Source organism: Scyliorhinus torazame, chromosome 8 (genome assembly GCF_047496885.1).
Source record: "Scyliorhinus torazame isolate Kashiwa2021f chromosome 8, sScyTor2.1, whole genome shotgun sequence".
Taxonomy (NCBI): Eukaryota; Metazoa; Chordata; class Chondrichthyes; order Carcharhiniformes; family Scyliorhinidae; genus Scyliorhinus; species Scyliorhinus torazame.
The window spans coordinates 228,706,155-228,715,960 of NC_092714.1; positions in this window are offsets into that span (position 1 = coordinate 228,706,155).

The window sequence follows — 9,806 nt, forward strand, 5'->3', positions numbered from 1 at the left end:
TGAAAAAAAAATTGTTCATGTCAATTGCAGGGGATTTCTGGGGCGTCATTCTCCGCCGGCGGGAGTCTCCGTTTTGCCGGCGCCCGGGGGTTTCCCGACGGCGTGGGGCTGCCCCACAATGGGAAACCCCATTGACCGGCCGGTGTTACGGAAACTCCCGCCGGCCGGTCGGGGCAGAAATGTGGCGGGGCGGGTAGGAGAATTTCGCCCCTGGTGTGTATAACCATAGGATTTTCTGGTGTGTATGAACGTTTTGGGTTCATCACACTTCAAAGTGTCAAAAGTATTAAAAGGCAGTAATTCAATGCTTGCCTCGTATGGGTAGCAATTGGACCCGCCAATGTTCTTGCCAATCTGTAAATTTCCTTCATCAACATCACTGAACCTCGAATTTATCTTAGGATACTAAATTTATATTAATTAGATGTTTGGCCTTTATGGAATGAAGCAAGTTAAACATGATACACCTCAGCAGAATGTGCATTGATCCATCACACTTGCTATTATAAAACAGTGCACTATTGAACTTCCTTTGAAAAACGTTGTAAACAACCTGTTCATAATTCATAAACTTCATTATTATTGGTCAATATGAATAAGTTTCATTTCATTTTCCCAGATGTCAACGATTGTACCGTTCAGTTGCAATTCTCTCACAAGGTTATTTCATTCCCAACGACATGACTCTGGCATGGTGGAGGCCAAGAAATGGTGAAAATTTCATTCACTCTGTTGGACTCCTGAAAAACATTATATACACCACCTCCACCCCCATAACACTCACTCAAAAAATGTGAGAGCGTCATAACATATTCATTTTATTTAAATTGCACACAATGTCATCTCTCATACCGGAATCGTTTGGTGCTCATAGTCGCCCATGTGAAGTGGTTAGAAAGCAAACTAAACAAGCTCTTATACTGCAGATGTTTGTTGTGGGTTTTGCTTTCTTTTAAGTGGGATTTTGCCTTAGTGTCCCTTTGTCTGATAGAGATGTAGAAAGTTATCTTATTAAATGTTTATCTTATTAAAGCAACCAAATCTTCTTTTCAGCCATTGCAAAACAGTGTCAATTGGAGTTGACTTTCCAAACATCTGTCAGAATAGGAAGAATGGGCAGAATTTTAATTCTGAGGGGGAGGCATGTGTGTCAGTGCGTGTGCTGGCAGTGTCTTGCTACAGATCAATGTACTAGCCTACTGGCATGCTCCCACTTTTGGCCTATTAGGTGATGGCTGCCCACCCACCAGCAGCAGGTAGCCAATTAGGCAAATTAAAGTGCCAATTAAGGGCTCTCATCACACAATGTCTGGACAGGCTCCCCAATGTGGTTGGAGCCCACAGATGGAATGGTGGCAGCCTCCTCACAGCAGACCCAGGGGGAGTCCAGAGGCACAACTTGCAAAGCAGCCCCATATGGATCTGCTGGCCTGTTTCGGTTACAACATCCATAGACCATTCTTTGATGGAACACCCTCTCCACCATGGTGTCCTGTTTTAAAAATACCCTAATCATCGTATCTATCACTTGAAATAGTACACTAGAGAAGAAGAGAGTTTCACTGTCGCCAGGTTGTATTGCCACACACACCATTATTCTCTAATCACAGGTGAAGGTCTTGGCAGATCCACATGACATAGCGAGAGACAGGCAGCTGTGCCACTTACAAGAAGATTGTATATAGCCAATGGTAGACAAGGTTCTAAGCATACAATGTTGCTGTTTATGACCTATTTCAGGCCAGTATAGAAACTAACTACAGTAAAAAATTATTCTAGAATCCACAGACCACACACAAGCTAACCCTTTTAAGTATCTCATGCGTGTACAGTCAATCAAAAAATAGAGGGACGTGCACTTGAACAAATTGCCTGAGCAATCCAAAATGAAATTGGAGGAGAAGATGATCTAGAGTGCCAGCTACTCATTGCCAAGACTACTTAATTTCTCATAGAATAGCAATGAGTAACATAAAGTTCAATAGTAAAATCAAATTCAGTGGTAATTAAGGGAAACTCTCCTCTGGTCAGAGTCATATCTCGCTCAGACACAGTGATTGTAGTTTTTGGAAGCCAATCATTTCAGCTCCAGGTCATGGGTACAGGAATGGCTCAGGGCAGTGGCCTAAGCCCAACCCTCTTTAGCAGCTTCATCAGTGACCTTACCTCTACCATAATGTCAGACATGGAGAAGTTTGCTGACGATTGCACAATGTTTTTCGAAACCCCTCATATAATGAAGCAGTCTGTTTCCAGATACAGCAAGACCTGGACAGCATTCAGGCTTAGGCTCACAAGTGGTAAGTAACATTGGCACCTCACAAGCATCAGCTGCAGCGATCAATATCCTGGGAATCAGCATTGACCAGAACCTTGATTGGATGAGCCATATAATTAAAGTGGTTACAACAGCAGGGCACAGGCTGGGTAATCTGTGGCGAGTAACTCACCTCCCTACTCCCCAAAGCCACTCCTCCTTCTACAAGGCATAAGTCAGGAGTGCGACGGAATGCTCCCCACTTCCGTGGTGAAAGTCAGTTACAACAACACTCGAGGTGCTCAACACCATCCGTGACAAAACAGTCCCTTTGGTTAGCACCTCATACACTGTCACCTTAAACATTCACCAGCTTTAGTGTGTGTCATACAGATGCTTGGGAATACCACCACCTCCAAGTTCTCCTCAGTTAACACACCATGCTAATCTGGAACTAGAATGCCAATCCTTCACTGTCATTGGGTCAAAATCCTGAAGCTCTCTTCCTGACAACACTGCGGGTGTATCTACGCCACATGGACTGCAGTGGTTGAAGAAGGCAGCTCACCACCACCTTCTCATGGGCAATTAGGCATAGGAATTAAATGTTGGCTTTGTCAATGATGCTGATATCCCGTATATCACTAATAATATAAAAACAGCACAAAATAGCTGTCCAATATCACTACAATGCTGCATTGCTCAAAATGCAGAAGGTGGCTGACGCCATCTAGCCAGACAGCAGGATTGTCCTCTGCCACCAACATCTATGAACAGTGACTCATTTATTGTTTTATGCTCAAGTACAGTAATAGCTCTCTCTGGGGTATATGCAGGTCTGTCGGTGCTGACAACTGTTAACAAGAGGGGCAGCGTGCTGTCAGTTTGCTGTGGACATCCAGTAGGTTGGTCTACAAGACACTCAATGACAGATGAATTACAATGTTAACTCCCAGATACATCTATAAACAGTTCCATTTCAAGATATTTACATGATATCGTGTGATTGTACCTATGTGTCTAAGAATGAATGAGAAAAGGGAAACAAGAAAATAAAAGGATTGACCTTCCACTGTTTGGTCAATGCTTTAAGTGATGATACCCTGGGGGCAGCACGGTAGCATTTTGGATAGCACAATTGCTTCACAGTTCCAGGGTCCCAGGTTCGATTCCGGCTTGGGTCACTGTCTGTGCGGAGTCTGCACATCCTCCCCGTGTGTGCGTGGGTTTCCTCCGGGTGCTCCGGTTTCCTCCCACAGTCCAAAGATGTGCGGGTTAGGTGGATTGGTCATGATAAATTGCCCTTAGTGTCCAAAATTGCCCTTAGTGTTGGGTGGGGTTACTGGGTTATGGGGATAGGGTGGAGGTGCTGAACTTGGGTAGGGTGCTCTTTCCAAGAGCCGGTGCAGACCCGATGGGTCGAATGGCCTCCTTCTGCACTGTAAATTCTATGATAAAATCCATGATTCAAGTCAAGAAGATATAAGGCTGTTTCTCTGTTCTGAAGACTAAGTGCTCCCGCCAGACTCGCTATTGGTCTCCGCTGACTCTTGAAGCGGTGCCCAGATGCCATTCCCTCTCCTTACCATGGACATTTTTGCCTGGAGGAGATTCCATCAGAATCTTGGTATCGGGCCATCATTTGAGGGGGCGGCCCGATAGTGAGGTCTGCCTGCGGTCCCCACAACAACGCAAATCCTGCCCCCTTCCCCATTGACAAGAAGGGGCCTCCTCCCCCAACCACCACCATGGGAATGACGGATAAGTTTGCTGTGGGCTTCCAGTAAGCTGCCCTAAAGGCATGCATGAAGGTGATCCCCCCCCCCCCCCACTGACCCCCCTGGTCCCCCATGTGGCCCTCCCATCAGAACCCACCAGAGACGCCCCAAAAGAGACTCCCATCAGACCCCCGAACAGGGACCCCGATCAGATATTCCCAATCAGACATCCCAGCAGAAACCCCCAAACAGAAACCCCCATCAGAGACTGTCATCAGTCACCCCTGCCTGAAAGCTGAAGAGCAGTCCAGAGAGTAGAGTGAAAAATCACTGCATTTTCACTACCCTTTTCTAACATCTGCTGCCTCAGGCAAAAGTTTTTAAAGCAGCAGCCACTACCAGTGTCAGAGGCTTCCTTAAAAGCCTTTGAAATACAGATCTTCCATTCAATTGCACATAGCACTACATCACATGAACCAATGACTGACAGTTTTATTGCTCCAGAGACAGGTGCTTGGTGGATTGTTGATCTAGCCCTTCAAGTTTGAATGCATCTTAAGTACCCGGCGTTGATGTTAACCACAGTTCCTCACTACATCAAAAGCAGATATGTGCTTTCTGATGTGAAAAACAGGACGCTTTCAGGCAGGGGTGACTGATGGGGGTCTCTGGAGGGGGGTTCTGATAGAGGTCTCTGTTGAGGGGTCTCTGTTGGGGGTCCCTGTTGGGGAGTCTGATGGGTCTCTGTTGAGGGTCTCTTTGGGGGTATCTGTGAAGGGGGGTCTGATGTGGAAGTCTGATGGAGGGGTTGGAACAGGGGGGCAGGATTTGAGTTGTGGGGAGGAGGGGGCCTTCCAAAGAACTTTGGGGGGGCACCTCATTTATGCACTGACCTTGACCTACTGAGGGGTCCACTGTGTCTCGGATATGCTTGGGAAAACTTGCCACAAATCCCGCTGGGAGGATCTCCTGCTGTGGGAGTAAGTGCATAACGGGGGTGGGGGAGGGTGGAGATATGGGCTTTCAGCCGGTTCATCAGATTTGCACCAATTTGCATCCTCCCGCCGACACGGGGCCTGTAGTTCGCAGTCACCAGTGGTGGGGGACCGGAGCATCGGAACAGGATTGGTGCCTGGTGTCAATCCCATTTTATTGCTCCATTCCCCATCTGATCGGAATACCCGCTTCTGGTGTCGGCAATTGGGAATCCACCCCATAATTCCTGTTCATATCTAGTTTGTTCGATTGGTCTCATCTTTTCTGAAAGCAAAAAAATAGTCCTGAAACTACTTTTAAAATTAAAAAAACCACATATATCGCTTCTCGGCCTTTTGGCTAAGATGATGCGTGAGGTCAGGTGCAATGTCTGGATCTGGTATGTCTCTCTTGTGGGGACCGTGAATTGGATTCAATTTGAATTGTTTTTTGGAGCAGGCAAGGAGCTGGATTAGGAGTTTTCCCCTGCCCACACTCTGAGCTCTGGCTTTGTAACTCTGATAAAGGAATAAAACAAGCACATACAACGGCTGATAACCCACAATCCATCTGTATCCCAATAGTGAACAAAAATTGACTAAACTGGATTGTGTTGGAATGATTTGCTGTCAGAATTCCAGCATGCCATAGGTTGTAGCTGAATATGTTCCCTGCTCAGTATGACAAGTAATAGAGGAGTGATGAGGTTAGCTGAGAGCTTTACATGAACCAATTGTAAATATATAATAGATTAAGAGACAACACTTAATTGTGCGCAGGTATTAGTTATCTTTCTGGTGGGTATCCACAGCTCAGCAATTCTCCTCATGTTGGTCTTTCTCTGCAGCTGTTCCTAAGTATAGCATTAACCTTGATCAGCACTAGGTTTGCTAGATTACTTTGCATAGGAGCAGGACTAGCCCATTCAGCCATCGAGCTTGCTCTGCCATTCAATATGATTGTGGCAGATCGGACACGTCAATGCCATTTACATACACTATCCCCATAACCCTTTACTTTCTGGATGGCTGGTTCGTGATGTGGAGTGACGCCAACAGCGCGGGTTAAATTCCCGTACCGGCTGAGGTTATTCATGAGGCCTTCCCAAACTGTCCACTTGCTTGAGGTGTGGTACCCCTCAGGTTAGGTCACTACCAGGCAGCTTTCAAAGGGCAGAGCAGCCTAAGGTCTTCTGGGACTGTGGTGTCATTTACATTTTACATCATTAATCTGAAATCTATCAGTCTCTTCCTTAAATATATGACGGAGCTTCTACAGCCCGCTGGGATAGAGAATTCCAAAGATTCTCTCCTAATCTTGGTTTTAAGTGACTTCTCCCTTATTTTGAAATTGAGACCCTGTGTCGAGACTCCCAACCAAGTTAAACACCTTGACCGGAATGTTCCGGCAGTTCGTTGGATGTGGGATTCTCTGGTCCTGTCGGTGGTGCACCCCCTGCCGTGGGTTTCCAGGCGGCATGGGGTGGCTTCAATGGGAATTCCATTGGCAGCAGAGAATCCCACTGCCAGCAAACGGCGCGCCGCCTCCCGCTGCCAAACAACACGCGGCAGGGACGCCGCGGAATCCCGCCCCTTATCTGCATTACCCTGTCTATTTCAACAAACAAAGAACAAAGAAATGTACAGCACAGGAACAGGCCCTTCAGCCCTCCAAGCCCGTGCCGACCATACTGCCCGACTAAACTACAATCTTCTACACTTCCTGGGTCCGTATCCTTCTATTCCCATCCTATTCATATATTTGTCAAGATGCCCCTTAAATGTCCCTATCGTCCCTGCTTCCACTACCTCCTCCGGTAGCGAGTTCCAGGTACCCACTACCCTCTGCGTAAAAAACTTGCCTCGTACATCTACTCTAAACCTTGCCCCTCTCACCTTAAACCTATGCCCCCTAGTAATTGACCCCTCTACCCTGGGGAAAAGCCTCTGACTATCCACTCTGTCTATGCCCCTCATAATTTTGTATACCTCTATCAGGTCGCCCCTCAACCTCCTTCGTTCCAGTGAGAACAAACCGAGTTTATTCAACCGCTCCTCATAGCTTATGCCCTCCATACCAGGCAACATTCTGGTAAATCTCTTCTGCACCCTCTCTAAAGCCTCCACATCCTTCTGGTAGTGTGGCGACCAGAATTGAACACTATACTCCAAGTGTGGCCTAACTAAGGTTCTATACAGCTGCAACATGACTTGCCAATTCTTATACTCAATGCCCCGGCCAATGAAGGCAAGCATGCCGTCTGCCTTCTTGACTACCTTCTCCACCTGTGTTGCCCCTTTCAATGACCTGTGGACCTGTACTCCTAGATCTCTTTGACTTTCAATACTCTTGAGGGTTCTACCATTCACTGTATATTCCCTACCTGCATTAGACCTTCCAAAATGCATTACCTCACATTTGTCCGGATTAAACTCCATCTGCCATCTCTCCGCCCAAGTCTCCAGACAATCTAAATCCTGCTGTATCCTCAGACAGTCCTCATCGCTATCCGCAATTCCACCAACCTTTGTGTCGTCTGCAAACTTACTAATCAGACCAGTTACATTTTCCTCCAAATCATTTATATATACTACAAAGAGCAAAGGTCCCAGCACTGATCCCTGTGGAACACCACTGGTCACAGCCCTCCAATTAGAAAAGCATCCCTCCATTGCTACCCTCTGCCTTCTATGGCCTAGCCAGTTCTGTATCCACCTTGCCAGTTCACCCCTGATCCCGTGTGACTTCACCTTTTGTACTAGTCTACCATGAGGGACCTTGTCAAAGGCCTTACTGAAGTCCATATAGACAACATCTACTGCCCTACCTGCATCAATCATCTTAGTGACCTCCTCGAAAAACTCTATCAAGTTAGTGAGACACGACCTCCCCTTCACAAAACCGTGCTGCCTCTCACTAATACGTCCATTTGCTTCCAAATGGGAGTAGATCCTGTCTCTAAGAATTCTCTCCAGTAATTTCCCTACCACTGACGTAAGGCTCACCGGCCTGTAGTTCCCAGGATTATCCTTGCTACCCTTCTTAAACAGAGGAACAACATTGGCTATTCTCCAGTCCTCCGGGACATCCCCTGAAGACAGCGAGGATCCAAAGATTTCTGTCAAGGCCTCAGCAATTTCCTCCCCAGCCTCCTTCAGTATTCTGGGGTAGATCCCATCAGGCCCTGGGGACTTATCTACCTTAATATTTTTTAAGACACCCAACACCTCGTCTTTTTGGATCACAATGTGACCCAGGCTATCTACACCCCCTTCTCCAGACTCAACATCTACCAATTCCTTCTCTTTGGTGAATACTGATGCAAAGTATTCATTTAGTACCTCGCCCATTTCCTCTGGCTCCACACATAGATTCCCTTGCCTATCCTTCAGTGGGCCAACCCTTTCCCTGGCTACCCTCTTGCTTTTTATGTACGTGTAAAAAGCCTTGGGATTTTCCTTAACCCTATTTGCTAATGACTTTTCGTGACCCCTTCTAGCCCTCCTGACTCCTTGCTTAAGTTCCTTCCTACTTTCCTTATATGCCACACAGGCTTCGTCTGTTCCCAGCCTTTTAGCCCTGACAAATGCCTCCTTTTTCTTTTTGACGAGGCCTACAATATCACTCGTCATCCAAGGTTCCCGAAAATTGCCGTATTTATCTTTCTTCCTCACAGGAACATGCCGGTCCTGTATTCCTTTCAACTGACACTTGAAAGCCTTCCACATGTCAGATGTTGATTTGCCCTCAAACATCCGCCCCCAATCTATGTTCTTCAGTTCCCGCCTAATATTGTTATAATTAGCCTTCCCCCAATTTAGCACATTCATCCTCGGACCACTCTTATCCTTGTCCACCGGTACTTTAAAACTTACTGAATTGTGGTCACTGTTACCGAAATGCTCCCCTACTGAAACATCTACTTTGTGTATTTCGTTAGCATTTTGTAGGTTTTTCAAAATCAAGTGAATACAGGCCCAATCTCTCTTCCTAAGACGTGTGGAATGCAATGCAGAGTCTCTTCTGTGGCAACACCCTCATCAGAAAATGTGCCCCACCAATAACTAACTAGAAATGGACAGTGTTTTTATTATGACAATGTGAATGATGGTTGCTTGATGCCTAAGATTTCTTTGGTTTCAAAGACTCAATAACTGCCATCTCAGATGTTTACAATGCATATTTAGCATCACAGGGAAAGACAAAGCCACCACTTTATAAGGTAGACATGCTAAGCATACTACCGCTAATTAAGCAAAGTAAGCTCTGTTGCCTTGGGAATGTGTACAGAATGGAAGATTGCTTTATCCGGAAGGATATGCTCTCCAGGGAGGTAGGCTTTGCCGAGAGACTAGCAGGGTGCCAAAATCTCAGATTCAAGGGTGCTGTCAAAAGAGACATGAAAACCCTCAACATCAATCACAATTAAGGAAACTCTACCTGACGATCGATGCTATTAGCAACACCAGTTGTGGGCAGGGGTTTGCCACCATCATGACATGTCGTTTCAGAAGCTCCCAAGCAGACGCCAGCCCTGCAAACAAGACATCAGCGGAGCTCATCCCCCACCACCTGCAAGGGGCAACTTCACAGGGGGTGAGATTTTCTGGCCCCACGCGCCGCCGCGATCATCAGGTCCCACCGAAAGTCAATGGACATTTGTCTGGGCCCACATATCCCCCAGGGAGGGTTCCGCCACAGCTGGGCTGGGAGATCCCAGCCCACGTTTGGCACTTGTGGCAGCCCTTCAGCTTATTTAGCCATCTAAAGAAGTGCAGCAGATGATCTCATCTGACCTCGCCAAAACCCTGAGGCTGTATTCCCACCGTCTCTCCCAGATGAAGAATGCCAACCAC